The sequence below is a fragment of the Piliocolobus tephrosceles genome, chromosome 6, assembly GCF_002776525.5.
Source record: "Piliocolobus tephrosceles isolate RC106 chromosome 6, ASM277652v3, whole genome shotgun sequence".
In the NCBI taxonomy this organism is placed as follows: Eukaryota; Metazoa; Chordata; class Mammalia; order Primates; family Cercopithecidae; genus Piliocolobus; species Piliocolobus tephrosceles.
In genome coordinates, this window is record NC_045439.1 from 124860754 (window position 1) to 124881580 (window position 20827).

Sequence of the window (20827 nt, forward strand, 5' to 3'; positions counted from 1 at the left end):
TTTTTTTTTTTTTTGTATTTTTAGTAGAGACGGGGTTTCACTATGTTGGCCAGGCTGGTCTCGAACTCTTGACCTCAGGCAATCCACTCGCCTCAGCCTCCCAAAGTGCTGGGATTAAAGGCGTGAGCTACTGTGCCCAGTTTAAGGCCAAGTCTTATCACTCATATGACTCCTTAATGGCTCTGAGCTCCCACTATGTAATACCATGCAATTATGTTACTCCTTGAGAAATTCCTTTAATAATCTGGAAGGATTCCCTCACTCACAACTTTAAAAAAGAGATTTCTTGGCCGAGAATGGTGGCTCACGTCCGTAATCCCAGCACTTTGGGAGGCCGAGGTGGGCGGATCACTTGAGGTCTGGAGTTTGAAACCAGCCTGACCAACATGGCGAAACCCTGTCTCTACAAAAAATACAAAAATTACCTGGGTGTGGTGGTGTGCCACTGTAGTCTCAGCTACTCAGGAGGCTGAGACAGGAGAATTGCTTGAACTCGGGAGGCAGAGGTTGCAGTGAGCCGAGATCGCCCCTCTGCACTCCAGCCTGGGTGACTGAGAGAGACTCCGTCTCAAAAAAATTAAAAAGTAATTCCTCCTTAAGCCCTGTTCTTGATTTCCAACTGATTCACAGTGCCCCTACTGGAAAATTTGCAGTGAATCATAAAGATTAGTAGCACCTAGAATAGATACATGTCCTGATATTTTGAGTGAGCTGGCCATAAAGGATTACCCTAGGAAACTGTAACTTTCACTGTCATTAGAAGAATTAATTTTTGCTTATTCGATTTGTTAAAATTGCTTTACTCCTACAGTTAAGTGAGAGGATGGTGGTGGTTGCCCGTAACCACATACGGCCAAGGGTTTCACGTCGTGACTGAGGGGCATCCTGAGTGTACACAGAGAGTATGTTCGGGCTGGACCTAGATAGTCGGACAGAACGCCGACAGGGGCTTCAGATTCTTTAAGCACTCTCACCCAGTCCCCGAGTCTGAGCCAAGATGGCTTCCCAGAAGTGGGTAACTAAGTGTTATTTTAGTTCAGAGCGCCCCCAATGGCGGGGGTCAAAAATAGATGCCGAGGGGCCTGGTCGCCTGTGAACTGAGCCGTCAGAGGCGAGCAGCCGCCAGATTTTATTTTCAATCAGGCATATTTGTGGTCGCCTACGTACCCGTCTCATCCTCCTAGGACCTTCCACTCTCAAGAGACTTCCTGGATGGCGCTCACATTAGCTCGCTGGAAGAGGCCGGGCTTCGGTGCTGCCATTGGTGGATGGGAGCGCAGGGGGGCGGAGCCTAGGGAGAATGGACTACTAGCAAGCTAGATTGAGGCGAGGGCTGGCCATGCTCCGCCGGAAGGCGCCTTGTTCTCGGAGAGGGTGAGTTGAAACACTGCCTGGAAAGGAAGCCCCAGGACTTGCACAGGTAAGCTTCCCGCTCACACCCGCTCCTCAGTGCTGGGCCAGGAGTCAGCAAAAGCTGAGGCTCTCAGAGATTTGATTTAAGTAACTCCTCCTCCTCTCTCTCCCACCCCCTGCTCGCCCCCCAGTTGTGAGGGATCAGGTGCGGGGTGATGCTCCGGACTGAACCAGTCTCCTTTGTGAGAGGTCCTGGGAGAGGGTGGCTGCCGGGCCGCGGGGTCCGAGCCGGGCCGAGCCGCGAGGGACTGCCTGGGACGCTGTGGAGTTTTTAGGGCTTGTCATTGCATTACTGGGCGTAGTGTAGATTGGAGGCGGCGCCTTGTTCTCCTCTCTTCAGAGAAGGGAAAACTCCCCGGCCCCGTTTGGTTACTCCATACTTTGGATTCAGAAATCGGTGGTTAGGGTTTTCTACTTCTTTTTATGTTTCTTTTTTCTTCTGTATTTTAATAATAAAGGTGGGTAGGAAAGCATGGGGTAAGCGTATGCAGATTTTTACTTATTCTCAGGTGTAAGCTCTGTGGGTCTCCTGGGAGTGAAGAGCAGGCTGTTGGAGAATGTTTAGAGATGGTGGGAAGACAGGAGCTCAAGCCTTGCATCTTCCTTGACAGGTCTGCAGAACTCACTGGTTTACTTCACTGATAGAAGACCCCTCCCCCTGCCTTGGAGCGAATGCAGTTTCTTTATTTACCTGTCTCTAGTGTCGGCAGGGAATTTCCCTGCAGAAGCTGTGCAAATGCAGCAGTCTCTTGCTTTTTAAGCGACAGTCTTGAAGTGATTAGGGTCTTCACAGAAAAGGTATATAGTGGACCGATCTCTTTTGTATGGCTAAGCAAAGTGAGCCATAAGGCAGAGATTTAGAACTCTGTCTTTTTCTATTAAAGAATAAAGAGCGGAGCGCCCCAAACACAAGCCAGGGGAGCTGCCTTATCAGTGTCTGCTCCATCCTCTACCATCACACCAGTGTCTACAGATCGTTTCATCTCCATGCTTTTCTGAGTTTGTCGACTCAGGCAAGGATTCTCAGCCTAGGTTAGCATCTGCTGAAGTCATCTGGTATGGGGCACATTCCATATCGAAAGTGAGTTTGTGATTTGGATAGTGTCCTGTGTTAGTTAATTAGATCATGTTTTCTGCTTAGGAATTTCTTTTGTATTGGTCACCCAATAGGTTTCAGAACAAATGCTAGTCAACCTCATAGAGCAATATGTGAGAAACTTATTTCAAGTACTTTGGAATGATCCCAACCCTTAAAAAAAGAGTTATGATAAGAAAAACATTTTCCATGTAAGAAGACCTTCTGCTACAAGAGAGGCGTGCCAGTGGATCTGAAGGCAAGTGAAAGACATTGGCCAAAGAGAGAGTAGGCATGTGTGAAGAGACAGGCTTGGGAGAAGGTTTAAAACTGAAATAGTGGGCTAGGCGCCGCGGCTCACGATTTTAATCCCAGCACTTTGGGAGGTGGAGGCGGGCGGATCACTTGAAGTCATGAGTTCGAGACCAGCCTGACCAACATGGTGAAACCCCGTCTCTAAAAGTACAAAAAATACAAAAAAAATTAGCCAGGCATGGTCACGTGCGCCTTTAGTCCCAGCTCTATGGGAGGCCAAGACATGAAAATCGCTCAAACCCTGGAGGTGGAGATTGCAGTGAGCCAAGATCGTGTCATTGCATTCCAGCCTGGGCGACACGTCGAGAGTGAAATAGCAAAGGAGTAATGGATTGGGATAAGGGATATAATGGAACAATGTATGAGTACTTGAACAGTTTTTGTATTCTCCATGTTTGATCTGTCCTGTGCATCTGCTCTTTTGTTTTTGTCAGTTTTCTTTTTTTTGAGAAGGAGTCTTGCTCTGTCACTCAGGCTGGAGTGCAATGGCACGATCTGGGTTCATTGCAGCCTCTGCCTCCCAGGTTCCAGCAGTTCTCCTGCCTCAGCCTCCCGAGTATCTGGGATTACAGGTGCCCGCCACCACACTTGCCTGATTTTTTTTTTTTTTTTTTAGTAGAGACGGGGTTTCACCGTATTGGCCAGGTTGGTCTTGAACTTCTGATCTTGTGATCCTCCTGCCTCAGACTCCCGAAGTGCTGGGATTACAGGCATGAGCCACTTTTCTAAGCAAAACTACCACATAAGATTAATTTGTGGGTGTCAAAACGGTGTTTGCTTACTGAAGAAATAAGATTTGATATTCTCGTCTGTGAAAGGACTGTAACATTCAGATGAATATTAAATACTTTAGTGAGCTGTTTGTCTACAGCTCTGAAAAAGTTAAGCTAGTTCTGAGCTTACATTGAGCCTAATACTTGTGAGGAAAACAGAAGACAAACATTTCTCTGAGTCTCCACTTTCATCTCTAGAAGTCACTCTACTTCTGGAGTTGCATTTGAGCAAGTCCTTGATCTGCAGGTCTTTGCATGACCTGTCCTTACATTACTGTGACCATTGTGGTATAATATTTACTATTTTACCTTTAGCATTTGATTCATTGATAGACTATCATGTTTCTTATCTCACTTTATTTATATCCCCTCTTTCATCATCTATGATCTTTTATTCTTTTGCCTCTCCAAGTTGGTGATCTTTTCATCTTCCTGTGATTTTTTGCACTTTCCTTTTTGCTTAATTCGCTGACATTGTACATTTTTGCTTCTGTTTAACTGAAACCTTTTAGGGAATGTAAAGGGACCCTAAAGTTCAAGATGTGGTCTTTCTTTGGTACCTAGTACCCAAATGAGAGTTGTGTTTCTTTCTTAAGAGACGGGGGTCTTTGCCATCTTGCCCTGGCTGGTCTTGAACTCCTCGGCTCAAGTGATTCTCCCACCTTGGCCTCCCGAAGTGCTGGGATTACATGTGTGAGCCACCACACCCAGCCTGACAGTTGTATTTCTTTTTTTTTTTTGAGGCAGAGTCCCTCTCTGTCACCCAGGCTGGAATGCAGTGGTGCTCTCTCTGCTCACTGCAAGCTCCGCTTCCCAGGTTCAAGTGATTCTTCTGCCTCAGCCTTCGGAGTAGCTGGGACTACAGGCGTGCACCACAATACCCGGTTAATTTTTGTATTTTTAGTAGAGACAGGGTTTCAACATATTAGCCAGGCTGGTCTTTAACTCCTGACCTCGTGATCGGCCCATCTCAGCTACCCAAAGTGCTGGGATTACAGGTGTGAACCACTGTGCCCGGCTGACAGTTGTATTTCTATGTAATGAAGTTGTTGTATGAAGTTTTTTTTTTTTTTTGAGACGAGTCTCACTGTGTCACCCAGGCTGTAGTGCAGTGGCGTGATTTCGACTCACTGCAACCTCTGCCTCCTGGGTTCAAGTGGTAGCTGGGGTTACAGGCATGTGCCACCATGCCTGGTTAATTTTTTGTATTTTTGGTAGAGACAGGGTTTCACTATGTTGGCCAGACTGGTCTGAAACTCCTGACCTCAGGCTGATCTGCCTGCCTCCGCCTCCCAAAGTGCTAGGATTACAAGTGTGAGCCACCTCACCCGGCCTGAAGTTTTCTTTTCTTTTTTTTTTTTTTTTTTGAGACGGAGTCTCGCTCTGTCGCCCAGGCTCGAGTGCAGTGGCCGGATCTCAGCTCACTGCAAGCTCCGCCTCCCGGGTTTACGCCATTCTCCTGCCTCAGCCTCCTGAGTAGCTGGGACTACAGGCGCCCGCCACCTCGCCCGGCTAGTTTTTTGTATTTTTAGTAGAGATGGGGTTTCACCGTGTTAGCCAGGATGGTCTCGAACTCCTGACCTCGTGATCCACCCGTCTCGGTCTCCCAAAGTGCTGGGATTACAGGCTTGAGCCACCGCGCCCGGCCCTGAAGTTTTCTTTTACCTGAAGTTTATTTAACATTTATTGCATTCTGGCTGGGTGTGGTGGCTCACACCTGTAATCCCAGCACTTTGGGAGGCCAAGGCGGGCATCCTAGCCAACATGGTGAAACCCCGTCTCTACTGAAAAAAATACAAAAATTAGCTGGGTGTGGTGGTGCGGTCCTGTAGGCCCAGCTACTCTGGAGGCTGAGGCAGGAGAATCACTTCAACCAGGCAGGCAGAGATGGCAGTGAGCTGAGATCGCACCACTACACTGTAGCCAAGAGAGACTCTGTCTCAAAACAACAACAAAACATTTACTGCATTCTAGATTTTGTCTTGGATAACCTTTTTCTCCTTTAATCTCTCAGTTTTGTGTGTGAGTAAACTTTAAATAAAACTTAAAAGTTTTTACTGTATTTGTATTGTAAAATAAGCCCACCTCTTTGTAGTTACTTAATGTTTTACATTTAAACTACAAAGTATCTTAATCTCCAAGGTTTCTCATTAAGCTGTTCTCTAGGTAACATTTCTTTTGCCCTTTTATTATCAGTTATATAGTTTCCATCCTTCACTAGGCCCTTAGTTTGTTCATGTAACATGAAGCAAAATGGTCAACTTCAAAATACCTTATTTGCGGCCAGGCACGGTGGCTCAAGCCTGTAATCCCAGCACTTTGGGAGGCCGAGACGGGTGGATCACGAGGTCAGAAGATCGAGACCATCCTGGCTAACACGGTGAAACCCTGTCTCTACTAAAAAATATATATATACAAAAAACTAGCCGGGCGATGTGGTGGGCGCCTGTAGTCCCAGCTACTCCGGAGGCTGAGCCGGGAGAATGGCGTGAACCTGGGAGGCGGAGCTTGCGGTGAGCTGAGATCCGGCCACTGCACTCCAGCCTGGGTGATAGCGAGACTCCGTCTCAAAAAAAAAAAAAAATATCTTATTTGCTGCCTTCAGGTTGCAGCAGGAGACTTAAAGCATGTAATTTCTACCCATTAATTGTATGGTGCAAAATAATAAAAATTCCAGCAGGCATAGATAGAAATTAGCCTGGCATAGATAATTACTTTTTTTTTTTTGAGACCAAGTCTCAGTTTGTTGCCCAGGCTGGAGTGCAATGGGGCGATCTTGGCTCACCACAACCTCTGCCTCCTAGGTTCAAGTGACTCTCCTGCCTCAGCCTCCTGAGTAGCTGGGACTATAGGTGCGTGCCACCATGCCCAGCTAATTTTTTGTGTTTTTAGTAGAAACGGGGTTTCACTATGTTGGCCAGGCTGGTCTCAAACTCCTGGGCTATCCTCCTGCTTCTGCCTCCCCAAGAGCTGGGATTATAGGCATGAGCTACTGTGCCTGGCTGATAATTACTTTTACATTAGTCTTCAGCAGGGAGAGATCCAGGAATATATTTTAAGCAGTGGAGCAGTGTAGGGATCTTAGACAATAGTTTAGCCTCTTCAAATTCAGATTCTCCTGTAATATATTCTCACTAGTTTGTTTGGAAAGAGTTTTCAGAACTATGATTTACTGTTATGTGTAATTATTAAGAAAGAGTTGACCTTGTCATTTTAAGAAGTGAAATATCGCTGATTTTCTTTCCTTTGTATATTAATATATTAATATGTCCATAGATATTTATTGTATATGACTTCATTTTATTTGTTGTTTATTTATTTTAAAAAGATAATTAAATAGCATGCTACTGAAATTACCAGATAATTTACCAGGACTGTGCTTCATTGCTCCCTTGTATGTTAGCACCTTAAATGTGATAGTGCCAATCCTTTGGGTAGTGTCTCAATATTCCAGTGATTAGTAATTTCCTAATAACACCTTTTTGTTTTCAGAGTGTGTAATTCTTCTAAGACTATGTCAGTAGCTTTCCAATACGGGATATATAGTAACTGAATTTTTAATTTTATTTGAGAGAAGAATACTCAACAGCTATAAGGTCTTACACATTTTTTTTTCTTTTTTTTTCTGTTTTTGCTTTGTTTGTTTTTGTCTTTTTTAAGAGACAGGATCTTACTCTGTTTGTTGTGTAGGCTGGAGTGCAGTGGTGCAATTATATAGCTTACTGCAACCTCAAACTTTTTGGCCCACGTAGTCCTCCCGTCTCAGCCTCCCAAGTAGCTGGGGTTATAGGCCAGCCCATATCACAGTGCTCAGCTGAGAGTTGTAAAATGTTTAAGGTTTCTCAAATTGTCTCGTGTTATTACAGAAACCTTTGGAATTTCCTGCTTTCTTTTTTTCTTCCACTACATACTTTGGGGATGCACTATATCTTTGGGGATTATTTCTTTGGGACATGGTTATTTAGAAGAACATTGTCATATTAGTGATATGGGAATTTCTTTTGGTTAGTTCTAGAAGAAACCAATGATTTCTATAGTTTGGCTGCCTATTTAGATAGACCCAAATCATAACAGAATTTTGTGTATGAAACATGATTTTATCAGATACACACATATCTAAGTAAACAGTATGAATGGTAAGGTGTTTCTGGATTTTTGAATCTTTTCATCTTTTTTTTTTTCATTTTCTGTTGCTGCTGCACAAATTAGTGGGTTTTTGAATAGGGGCTAGCAAGTTACATGAACATTGAACTTTTACTCAGTATTTTTCATTTCTTCTACTCAGTACCCAGTCATTCTTGTTTTTTCCCCCTTTCTGGGTGTGGGGCACATTAGTCAGTTCTTCCTTAATTTGCATATCAATTCTCCTATAAAATGTAGTGTTTTTGTGTGTTTTACAAATATGACTGCTGTTGGGACCTTTTTTAAATGAAATTTTAAATATATAGTATAGCAATGGTTACTTCTTTTCACTACGCTCCTGAAAGTCTTGGGAGTCAAAAACTAATTAAGCTGGATCTGGGCATGTGAACTACCAAGGGGCAGTCTAGTCAGTTGGAAACTGAAAGTTACCACAAGCAGGTATTGTGAAGTAAATGGAATACTTAAGAAGTAGACACTGACATATTCCTACAAACATAAAAGTGATTAGTTGAATTACCTGGGATGTGACTCTAGATCACAAGTGCTGGTTGAAATCTGTTTCATGATTATGATGTTAAAGACTTGTGCTGCTTTCTCAGCACGGTAGTACTGGAGTGCTTTCATCCTGCCCAGCAGTCCTGCCATATAATTGTGAAACTTTTACATCTATTTCGGTATCCCTCCATTCTACCTAACAGATCAGCTCTGCCAAGTCTCTGAGGAGTAATTTTGCTTTGAGAGAAGCCTTCAGTTGTACTGTTTTAAAATATTGGATGGAGAATAATAAATTCCTTTTTATTTGCCTGCTATGTGCCAAGCATTGTATCTTTTAATTTTTAGAATAACTCTGAAATGTATGTGGTGCTAGTTTCATTTTACAGAGAAAATAAAAAAAGACTGTGAGGTTAGGTAACACAACCAAGAGTAAAAGGAACTCTGGTCTGACTTCAAAGCCCCATTTATTATCCAGCCTCCCTCCTTTTAATTTATTTAATTAATTAATTTATTTATTTTGAGACAGAGTCTTGCTCTGTCACCCAGGCTGGAGTGCAGTGGTGTGATCTCGTCTCACTGCAAGCTCCGCCTCTGGGGTTCCCACCATTGTCCTGCCTCGGCCTCCCGAGTAGTGGGAGGTGGCACCCATCACCACTCCCAGCTAATTTTTTGTATTTTTAGTAGAAAGAGGGTTTCACCATGTTAGCCAGGATGGTCTCAATCTCCTGACCTCGTGATCCGCCTGCCTCGGCCCCCCAAAGTACTGGGATTGCATTCGTGAGCCACCGTGCCCGGCCCAGCCTCCCTCCTTTTAAAAATCAAGTACTGGGCCAGGCACGGTGGCTCACGCCTGTAATCCCAGCACTTTGGGAGGCCGAGGCAGGCGGATCATGAGGTCAGGAGTTTGAGACCAGCCGTACTAACATGGTGAAACCCCCGTCTCTACTAAAAATTAAAAAAAAAAAAAAATTAGCTGGGTGTGGTGGCGCGCCTGTGGTCCCAGCTACTCAGGAGGCTGAGGCAGGAGAATCGCTTGAATCTGGGAGGCGGAGCTTTCAGTGAGCTGAGATTGAGCCACTGCACTCCAGCCTGGGCGACTGAGTGAGACTACATCTCAAAAAAAAAAAAAAAGTTCAGTGCTGACCCCTGTGTGCAAACTGTCTTTGACCAGAACACTAGACAGGTAGGTAGGTATTCAGTAGCCTGTTAAAGCTGTGCCTTTAGCAATTATAGAACCTTGAGAATGTAAAATTTAGTTTTGTCTTTGTATCTCTGTTAAAAGGGAAAAGAATAAATAGTTTGTTTCTTTTATTTAACTTAGTTATTTTGAAGATAAGATTATGTGAAATACTTTAAGCTGTGCAGGGGAAAATGACTTGGTCAGTCTTGCATGTAACTCACTTTTTTAGCCAATGCAAGTCAGTTTAGCCCATTAAAATTTCATGAATCCCATGTCACTGGGGTCAGTTTTTAGGCACAAGTCTGATAATAACAGTGCTTTATGATGTTTCTCCTCCCACACATACTCTTTTAGCATAATTGTTGCAGTGAAAACAATTCCTTATAGCCTCTGGTTGAATTAAGTAAATATTTTTATTTTTCTATTAGACTGAACACATTTATGTGTACTTGGCTGAGTTAAAATAGGGCATGCAGGAATGCATGTGGGGGAGCATGAAGAGGACAGGAATCCGTTACCTAAATTAATATATATTGTTACTATGTTGGATCCCCAAAAGTGGTAGTATAAGGTGAACATTGGCCCAGTTAGAGATTTCTCATCTAGAACACAGAGTATTATTTTCACCTTAGTGACCATGAGCCAGTGAAGAGCAGCTTCTCCAGATCCAGTCCAAACTTGACCTAAGTCTAATGTTCCACAAAGATTAGGCTCTTATTTTCTGTCTTCAGACTTAGGCCAAAACTTGAGGATTTTGCTGGGAAAAAAATGTACAATGAGGTTGACTTAGAAAAAAAGAAAAGAATCCATGCTCTGTTTTTGAGTCATAAGGCTATAGTGTCATCTGGCCGGGCGCAGTGGCTCACACCTGTAATCCTAGCAATTTGGGAGGCTGAAGCGGGTTAATCACCTGAGGTCGGGAGTTTGAGAGAAGCCTGACCAATATGGTTAAACCCCGTCTCTACTAAAAATACAAAAATTAATCAGGCGTGGTGGTACGTGCCTGTAATCCCAGCTACGCAGGAGGCTGAAGTGGGAGAATCGCTTGAACCCTGGAGGAGGAGGTTGCAGTGAGCCGAGATTGTGCTGCTGCATTCCAACCTGGGCAACAGAGGGAGACCCTGTCTCAGAAAAAAAAAAAAAAGATATAGTGTCATCCATTTACTTCTGACCACAGCTGGAATTGGTCACCATTGAGGCATTATAGTCCTAAACCTAATGGGGTAACTAACATTTCATTACTGTCAACACTGAGTACCTCACTCTAAAAAACAGTCTTTTATGTATAGTGCCATACAACCCCTTTTGCTCTATGTAAAAGCTGTGTCTGCTACAGCTACTAAAAAGTGAAGGTGCTTGTGATTTTATGATACTTCTTCTGAATGTTTCTAGTAGGAAACTGTGCTACTGCCCTTTTGCTGTCATGCAGTCTGAGTGAGGGAAGCCATTGCTTTGGTTCAGAAACCTCTCTCCCACACACCTTCGACTAGAAGTTCAGTGCATTCCTTCAACAAAAATACATTGAATGCCCATTATCACCCGATAAGCAAAGGGAATACTGTAATGGACAAGCCATACGCGAGCCCTTACCCTTGTGGAACTTGCATTCTAATGGGGGAGAGGGAGTAGACGTCAAACAATTAATTATATAATCAGTTATTCAATCTCTACAAAGGAGAAGTACTGGATGTTATAAAAGAATTTATAATGGGGCATGTAACCTAGAGCATAGTATAGTACAGTGGTTAAGAATGTGTCTTCTGGAGCTACACCGCCTAAATTTGAATCTGGTACCTCTTTTTTTTTTTTTTTTTTTTTTTTGAGTCGGAGTCTCACTCTGTCGCCCAGGCTGGAGTGCAGTGGCGGGATCTCAGCTCACTGCAAGCTCCGCCTCCCGGGTTTACGCCATTCTCCTGCCTCAGCCTCCCGAGTAGCTGGGACTACAGGCGCCCGCCACCTCGCCCGGCTAGATTTTTGTATTTTTAGTAGAGACGGGGTTTCACCGTGTTAGCCAGGATGGTCTCGATCTCCTGACCTCGTGATCCGCCCGTCTCGGCCTCCCTAAGTGCTGGGATTACAGGCTTGAGCCACCGTGCCCGGCAAATCTGGTACCACTTTTCACGAGCTGTAGGATATTGGGCAAGGTATTATCTCTTTGTGCCTCAGTTTCTACATCTGTGAAATAGAGATAGTTATTTTAGTCTTGTTAAGAAAATTAAGTAAGAGGCCAGGAGCTGTGGCTCATGCCAAAGTAATCCCAGCACTTTGGGAAGCTGAGGCCGGCCGATCACTTGAGGCCAGGAGTTCCAGACCAGCCTGGGCAACATGGCGAAACTCCATCTCTACCAAAAATGCAAAACTAGCTGAGCGTAGTGGCGTGTGCCTGTTGTCCCAGCTGCTTGGGAGGCTGAAGCAGAGGAATTGCTTGAGCCTGGAAGGCAGAGGTTGCAGTGAGCCGAGATGGTGCCACTGCCTCCAGCTTGGGTGACAGAATGATACCCTGTCTCAAAAAAAAAAGAAAGAAAATTAAATATATTAATACATTTTCATTGCTTAGAAGAGTGCCTGGCATGTAATGTACATTCAACAATTTTAGCTGTTACTAGTCTGGGAAATCAAGGAAAACTTTTTTCTTTTCTTTTCTTTTTTTTTTTTTTTGAGACGGAATCTCACTGTGTTACCCAGGCTGGAGTGCAGTGGCATGATCTTGGCTCACTGCAACCTCTGCTGCCCGGGTTCAAGCAATTCTCCTGCCTCAGCCTCCCGAGTAGCTGGGATTACAGGTGCCTGCCACTGCACCTGGCTAATTTTTGTAGTTTTAGTAGAGACGTGATTTCACCATCTGTTTTTTGAGATGGAGTCTCGCTCTGTTGCCAGGCTGGAGTGCAGTGGTGTGATCTCGGCTCACTGCAACCTCCACCTCGCAGGTTCAAGTGATTCTCCTGCCTCAGCGTCCCAAGTAGCTGGGATTACAGGTGCCTGCCACCACGCCCAGCTAATTTTTGTATTTTTAGTAGAGACGGGGTTTCACCATCTTGGCCAGGCTGGTCTCAAACTCCTGACCTCGTGATCCACCCGCCTTGGCCTCCCAAAGTGCTGGGATTACAGGTGTGAGCCACTGCGCCCAGCTCACTTTTTTTTTTTTTGAGACCGAATCCTGCTCTGTCGCCCAGGCTGGAGTGCAGTGGCACGATTTTGACTCACTGCAACCTCTGCCTCCCGGGTTCAAGCAATTCTTCCACCTCAGCCTCCCAGGTAGCTGGGATTACAGGCGCACACCACCATGCTTGGCTAATTTTTTTTTAAATTTGTTTTTAGTAGAGATGGGGTTTCGCCATGTTGTCCAGGCTAGTCTTGAACTCCTGAACTCAGGTGATCCACCTGCCTCAGTCTCCAAAGTGCTGGGATTACAGATGTGAGCCAGCACACCCGGCCAGGGTTTCACCATCTTGACCAGGCAGGTCTTGCATCCCTGACCTTATGATCCACCCGCCTCGGCCTCCCGAAGTGCTGATATTGCAGGCGTGAGCCACTGCGCCTGGCCCAACTTTTTGTTGAAATGAGCTCTGAAGGATAAATAAGAATTAAAGTGGCAGAATGGAAGAGAACCAGTTAGAAGGTAATTGCAATAGTCCAGGGAAATGAAGATGGTAAATTGAGCCATCTTTTGAGCCAAAGGGTAATAAAGGCAGAAGTAGATGGATTTGAGGGATATTTAGGAGGTAAAGGTGGGAATTTAAAATATTGGGTACGGGTAGTAAGGTAGGTTTCTGTTCTGTGCAACCATGACTGGATAGGAGATGCTGGAGAATGATTACCAGTTTGTGTATGTGCACATGTGGTGGTGGGATGAGGATGGGGGAACTGGAGAGTCTACCAAGAAAAACTATGGAGTAAGCAGAGGGATATACAGATCTAAAGTTCAAAGGTGACATCTTGCCCAGAGATGTGAGAGACATAAGCATATAATTTATTGAAGAAAATAATAATAATTGAGGTGATGTATTGGAATTAGACATCCTTGAAAAGGAAGTATAGAATGAAAAGAAGGCCTAGGACCAAAGTGAACTTCAATTAAAGGGGTGATGTAGGAAAAAAGTAGCAAATAAATGGTTTAAAAAAAAAAACAGTGGTTACATAGATTGAAGAAAAACTTGAAAAGTGTGGTGTCCTGTAAGCCATGGGAAAAAAATACATTTGAGGGTGAGAGTAGTGTTTTTGCAATTTTTATGACCCTTCCTTGGATCCTTTAGAGTGTGAAGTCTCACCACTCAAAATTGGATACTAGTGACATAGAACATCTAAAACAGGCTTAGGCTGACCAAAGCCATTTAGTTGAACATGATCTTCAGACTCTAGCATCTAGAATGTAGCTATTCCTGTTCACCTTAAATTAGATTTAATATAAAGGGAGAGAGAGCTAGAGTGTGCACTCAAGCTCATAGGTATTAGCCATCTGAAGCTAAACTATTTTGGAGGCCATTCATCTAGGTAGTGATCCTCTCTCAGGCTGATTACTATATGCTAGGTACAGATATTGGCAAAAACAATTCCTTTTCCAATTTATCCAACAACATTTGTGGAGTACCTACTAGGACTTAGCAGTTATGTGTCAAATACTGTGCCTGTTGTTTCATTCATCCTCATAAATGTCCCTGTAACTTAATACTGTTATCCACTTTATGTAGAGGAATGAGCTAGACTCAGAAAAGTTAATTTTCTTGATGGGACAGAAATTTGAACCCAGGTCTCTTGGACTTCAAAGTTCATTATTCCATGTACAAATTTAAGTAAAATATAAAGTAAAAGATAATTATCCTAAAAGAGGACTACACATAATGCTATGAAAACTCACATGGACAGATTACTTCTGGTTTGATAGTGGAAAGTAGGTATCAGAAAGGCTTTCAATTATTACATCCAGTGGACATTTTAAAGTTCTTATATTGTTGGACATTTTTGCTTTGTTTGATGTAATTGATCACTCTTCCCCTGCAAATCTCTACTCTGTGCCTCTGTGACACTGCACTGTCTTGTTTCTCTAGCTGTTTTTTCCCTACCTGCTTAAGAAGGCATTATTCTGATTCTTAATTTCTGATGTTCTCCTGGGTTCCTCCTCAGCTTTTCTCAACCCACTAAAAATCTCAGTTGGGTCTCCAGCTAAGTGTTTTCTTTCTTTTTCTTTTTATTTATTTATTTATTTTTTTGAGACAGAGTCTCACACTGTCACCCAGGCTGGAGTGCAGTGGTGCAATCTCGACTCACTGCAAGCTCCACCTCCCGGGTTCACGCCATTCTCCTGCCTCAGCCTCCTGAGTAACTGGGACTACAGGCGCCTGCCACCACGCCTGGCTAATTTTTTCTATTTTTAGTAGAGATGGCGTTTCACTGTGTTAGCCAGGATGGTCTCAATCTCCTGACCTCATGATCCGCCCACCTCAGCCTCCCAAAGTGCTGGGATTACAGGCGTGAGCCACCACGCCCGCCCTAGCTAAGTGTTTTCTTTATCCTGCATAGTGTTTAGTTTTCTTTAAAAAATAGTTATTTACAGTCAAAACCTAAAAGATTTTACATAAAACTCTACATTTCTGGCTTTTGGAAAATCTGAAGTTTTCTTTCAACCTTGGATATGTGTTTCCATTTGGCAGGACTTAATTAGAGGTGAATTGCAGCTACATTCTTTGGAATGGATATGGGTTCTCCAGTTCTTCACAGACATTAACATTCTCCTGTCTCTCCCAACAGTATTTGTGCAGTTCTCTTTCTTTCTTCCTCTCTTTCCTTTCTCCCCTCTCCTCCCCTCCCTGCTCCTCTCCTCCCTTCTCCTCCCCTCTCTCTTCTCTCCTTTCTGATAGGGTCTCTGTCACCCAGGCTAGAATGCAGTGTCATGAACTTGGCTCACTGCAGCCTTAAGCAATCCTCCTGCCTTAGCCTCCCAAGTAGCTGAGACCACAGCATGTGCCACCATGCCTGGTTCATTTTTTTTTTTTAATTTTATTTCGAGACAGGGTCAGACTCTGTTGCCCAGGCTAAAGTACAGTGGCACAGTCTTGACTCACTGCAACCTCAGCTTCCTGGGCTCAGGCAATCCTCCTGCCTCACCCCTCAAAACAGCTGGGTCTATAGGCCTGTGTCACACGCCTGGCTAATTTTTGTATTTTTTGTAGAGACAGGGTTTCACCATGTTGCCCAGGCTGGTCTTGAACTCTTGGGCTTAAGCAATCCGCCTGCCTCCACCTCCCAGTGCTGGGATTACAGGCATGAGCCACTGCACCCGCCCTAATTAAATTTTTTGGATTTTTTTGTAGAAACAGTGTCCCTTTGTTACCCAGGCTGATCTCAAACTCCTGGGCTCAAGCAATTCTCCAGCCTTGGCCTCCCAGCCTTGCAGTTTTTCTTATCCTTGGTCTGCTCTTCACATTCCCTGGGTAATCTCCACTTTTACAGCTACCACTTAGTTGCAAATAACTATCAAAATCTATCTCCAAGCCGGACTTTTAGACTCATACATCAACCTCCTACTGAATGTCACTACTTAACATACTATAGGCAGCTCATTTTTGATATGGCTAAACTATTCCTCTTTCCCTCTGAACTCCAGGTTCTACTGATTTTTTATCCCCTAAGTGTTTCTGGCTCTGTCGTTTCCCTCCCGTTATGATTTTTAAAATTTGATCTTAGCAGAAGTCCAATAAAAAATTCCATCACTATCTTTTGAACCATATTGCTATAGTTTAGGCCCTAATCATTGTGTTAGGATTCTTGGTTGCAAACAACAGGAATCATCTTTTGGCTAACTTAAGCAGAAAGAAAATTTATTGGAAGGCTATTGAATGGCTCAAAAAAGTAATGGGAATGTTAGAGAACCGGGTTTAAAGAATGGTATGAAATCAAAGGAGGGAAGACCAAAGAGAAGGTCAAGGTCACACTGCTGACCAGTCTATATAGGATGCTACAGTTGGACTCTAGTGTCTGCCATTGCCAAATATTGTCTAACTGGTTGGTCCTGGGTCTTTGCATTACTCCTGCAAAGTCAAGACTTCCCCAGCAGGAGTATCCACTTAAAGTAGCCTAGGTAGTGTGCAGGCATACTTCTTCTTTGCTAGGAAGGGGAGGAGGTGATTGAGCCCTATCTCCCCAGGCTCCATATGGGGAGATAAGATCCAGCTTTCCGTGGAAAATATAGGAAGGGGCCTTTTGATTGCTGAGCAGAAAAAAAATACCCCAGCAAATATTCACCATACAACTCCTTTCTGGTCTCTTATAACAGCCTCCTAACTGCTTCTGTGTCCTGTTTCCTCTCACCCCCTAAAGCCAGAGTTAGCTAAACAACATGTAATTCTGATTACGTTATTCCATGTTTCAGTGGCTCCTAATCCACCTGTAAGAAAATGTCTTAATATGTTATTCAAGGCTCTCCACGCTCTGGCCCTTACCTATCCCTTCAACTTCGTCTCCATCCACTTCCTTCTTTGCGATTTACACTTTAGCAAGGCTGAACTACAGAACTAGAGTTTCCTCTACATGTCTCATGCTGTTTCTCATTGCTGTGCTTTGTTTTGCCTTCCCCTTACTGTCCCTGTTGCCTGAATATCCCTTTCTTACAGCCCACCTTTCCCTTCCACCTGGTAACCTTTCTTCATTGTTTAAGAAACTACTTCCTTGGCTGGACGCAGTGGCTCACGCCTGTAATCCCAATGCTTTGGGAGGCTGAGGCGGGTGGAACACCTGAGGTCAGGAGTTCAAGACCAGCCTGGCCAACATGGTAAAACCTCATCTCTACTAAAAATACAGAAATTAGCTGGGCATGGTGGTGGACACCTGTAATTCCAGCTACTCAGGAGGCTGAGGCAGGAGAATCGCTTGAACCCAAGAGGCAGAGGTTGCGGTGAGCCGAGATCGCACCACTGCACTCCAGCCTAGGCAACAGAGTGAGACCCCTTCCCAAGAAAAAAAACCGACAACATAAAAAAGAAACTACTAAGCCCCTGCTGGTTTTATTGAATGTATCACCTTGTATTATAATTGTTTTTATTTGTCACTATTGTCATACTGCCTACTCTTTACCCTCTTCCCACATACATACACAAATGCACTCTTACTTACTGTGAGTTGAGGGTAGGGATTATGTCTTATTTGTTTTTGGATCCCTAATACTAGCAGATTACTTGGCATGTTATGTACTCAATACATATTGAAGTAATAAATTAAGAGGCATTTGATGTTGAACTTAGAGGACAGTAAGTAAGATTTTGGTAATGCAAAGAAACAAAGATGTGTGTAATTTGAACGCAGCAATATTAGGCTCAGATTAGAAAAAATATGACAATAGTAATTTGTCATTTTTTTGGCTAGCATGTAGACAAATAGTGGAAAATAAGACTGGAAAGGTAAGATGTTGTCTTAAGTAATTGGGAGCCTTTGAAAATTTTCAAGCACGAGTCTGATTTGGCCATTCTGTATTTTAGGATATTAATCTGGTTGCAGAATGGATTAGTAGGGTGAGTGGAGAGATTATTTATGAGGCTTTTCTCGTATACAAGCGACTACATAAGTAAGGGAGATGGCAGTAGAAATAGGAGTCAGATGTATGAATCCTAACTTGCCACTTAGTTTCATAGTCAAACATTCAACTCTTTAAGCCTCAGTTTTCTCATTATACACTAAGAAGGTTGACAGAGTCTTTGGCAGCTCCAAAATCTTTGTTATATATTGTAAGAGAATAAGTGACACTTGGCAAATGATTGGATGGTGGCTACAGGGGCAAGTTTTAGAGACTGTTGAGGTTTTGAGCCACAGTGAATGGGAAAACAGTATTGCTGTTTACAGGAGTGGTAATTAGGTGTTTTTAGTGACAGTGGTAATGCTAGGATCTTTAAAAATAGGAGATCTAAAGCAAATTGATTTTCCTAATTTGTGTCCTTAGAGTATAAGAAAATAGGATTTCAATGTTGAGGATACTTTCAGAGGAAACTAATGATCAGGAGATAAGCTGCCCTTTTTTTTTTTCTTTTTTTTTTTTTCATTTTTGAGACATTGTCTCACTTTGTTGCTCAGGCTGGAGTGCATTGGCATGATCTTGGCTCACTGCTGTATTCAGGCAATCCTCGTGCCTCACTCTCCACAGTAGCTGGGACTACACGTGGGTGCCACCACTCCCAGCCAGTTTTTGTATTTTTAATAGAGATGGGGTTTCACTATGTTGGCCAAGCTGATCTCAAACTCCTAGCCTCGAGTGATCTGCCCAACTTGGCCTCCCAAAATGCTGAGACTACAGGTGTGAGCCACTGCACCTGGCCTTTTTTTGCTCTTTTTTTTTTTTTTGGAGACAGAGTCTTGCTCTGTCACCAGGCTGGAGTGCAGTGCATGATCTCGGCTCACTGCAACCTCTGCCTCCTGGGTTCAAGCGATTCTCCTGCCTCAGCTTCCCAAGCAGCTGGGACTACAGGCAAATGCCACCACACCCAGTAATTTTTGTATTTTTAGTAGAGACGGAGTTTCACCATGTTGACCAGGATGGTCTAGATCTCTTGATCTCGTGGTCTGCCCACCTCGCTTTCCCAAAGTGCTGGGATTACAAGTGTGAGCCACTGCGCCCGGCATCTTTCTTAATTTTTTTTTTTTTTTTTTAAGAGACTAGGTCTTACTATAATGCCCAGGCTGGTCTCAAACTCCTGGGTACCAGCAATCTGCCCACCTCGGCCTCCCAGAGTGCTGGGATTGCAGGCATGAGCCATCACCACACCTGGCCAAATTGCTCTTTTCAATAACAGTGTACTTACAGGGTGTGATGGCTCACACCTGTAATCCCAGCACTTGGGGAGGCCGGGGTGGGTGGATCACTTGAGGTCAGGAGTTCGAGACCAGCCTAGCCAACATAGTGAAACCCTGTCTCTACTGAAAATACAAAAATTAGCTGGGTGTGGTGGCAGGCACCTGTAATCCCAGCTACTCGGGAGGCTGAGGCAAGAGAATCGCTTGAACACAGGAGGTGAAGGTTGCAGTGAGCCAAGATTGCACCACTACACTCCAGCCTGGGCGACAGAGTGAGACTCTGTCTCAAAAAAGAAAAAAAAAAAAACTTTGGTGGATTTAAGCTTGCACACCATCATTCTGGGGTTGACTAGTCTCACTGGGAACTAGAGTGATTTCAAGTGACATCGCAAAGTGGACACTGATTAAAAGGTCAAATGGGCTGAGTTTCAAGAGATGGGAGAACAGGAAACCGAGTTTAGAGGGTAAGGAGTGTTTGTTTCGAGGGGGCTAAGGGTCGGGAATTGTTAGAGGGCCCCAGGAATTACTGTCTAAAAAGTCATATTGGTATCGAAGGGTCGGAGTGTCAAAAATGCGGCAGCCTTATGTGTTGTGGCAGAAAGAGTGCTTTAAAAGGCCCCATATTCCAACTGGGCTGACTCCCACGATGGAGGGAAGAAGATTTGGCCCCTTTTATTGGGTAGTGGGATACAGTGTGGTCACTACAGGAGAGGGGTTGACAGGGCTGCTAGAAGGCCGGGGATTCAGAGGGAGGCGGAGCTGGCCTAGCGCGGAACCCTCCCTCCCAAGTTTATACTCTTTAGGGTGAAGAATACAGTGTGGATGGTAGGGAATTTAATCCCCAGGACTGGTTTCGCGTACTATGAGACTGTTCCTCTGGCCAGCCCCCTTTTTTCAAGCAAGCTGCAGGCTTCGCCTCGGCCCTAGAAACCGGATAGGCCTCTCCGTGCGCTCTCAACCTAACCTGCGGGGGAGGGGGAAGGGAGCTCCTCATAGTCCCGCCCTTTGCGCTGTTTTGCGTCTTCTCGCTTTTGGTGACTGGCAGTGCGCTCTAGCCAATGATGGCGCGGGGCGGGCAGGAGCATCAGGTTAGGTTGCACAGGAGGAGGGGGAACTGGTGCTGGAGAGACAGGGAGAGGGGCGAACCGGCCCCCCACAGCCGCTGCAGGTAAAGCCACCTCTCTCCTCCACTGGGGTGAGGCACGGCTCCTTTTCTCCTTCAGGGCTTGTCGGGCTTCTCAGCCTGCAGCTTCCGCCCTAACATTTGCTCCTACCCCGGGCATCCACACCCCCCACCCCCCGCATCTTCCCGTCTTGGCCATCCCCACCCTGGAGGGCACCCCCGCTAGCTCCTTACCTCAAGTGCATGTATCTAATTTCCATTTTGGGGTCTCCAGTTACCAGAAATCTTCCGCCTCTGCTCTATGGACCTTACTGGCACCAACCCCGGCAGTATGAGCAGGTAATGTACCCGGGTCCCCCCCACCCCCACCCCAGTCGCGTTTTCCTCTCCATCAACCCCTCACTTCCTCACCTCGCCCTTTCCCTTTTTTCATTTGAGTACAAAATCTCTGTAGTTTCTTCTTTACCCCCTGAAAAGACATGTCTTTAGCTTTCATAGTTGTCTGTTTTGCTTTTCCGATTTATTCACAAGGTCTT

The 20827-nt window shown here is 44.5% G+C and overlaps 1 protein-coding gene across 5 annotated transcripts in view; it reads left to right on the forward strand.

The window, feature by feature from the left end:
- The first annotated feature begins 1316 nt into the window (after positions 1–1316).
- Positions 1317–20827, forward strand: part of CHD8 (chromodomain helicase DNA binding protein 8) — a 69814-nt gene continuing 50303 nt past the window's right edge. The window contains exons 1-2 of one of the 5 annotated variants that reach the window (XM_023230483.1): positions 20232–20336; positions 20566–20630. The gene's annotated coding sequence lies outside the window, so the exon portion shown is untranslated. Of the gene's footprint in view, positions 1421–20231; positions 20337–20565; positions 20631–20827 lie in introns of those variants that run through there. The other 4 variants (XM_023230486.1, XM_023230487.1, XM_023230484.1 and 1 more) reach the window with 4 other exon arrangements.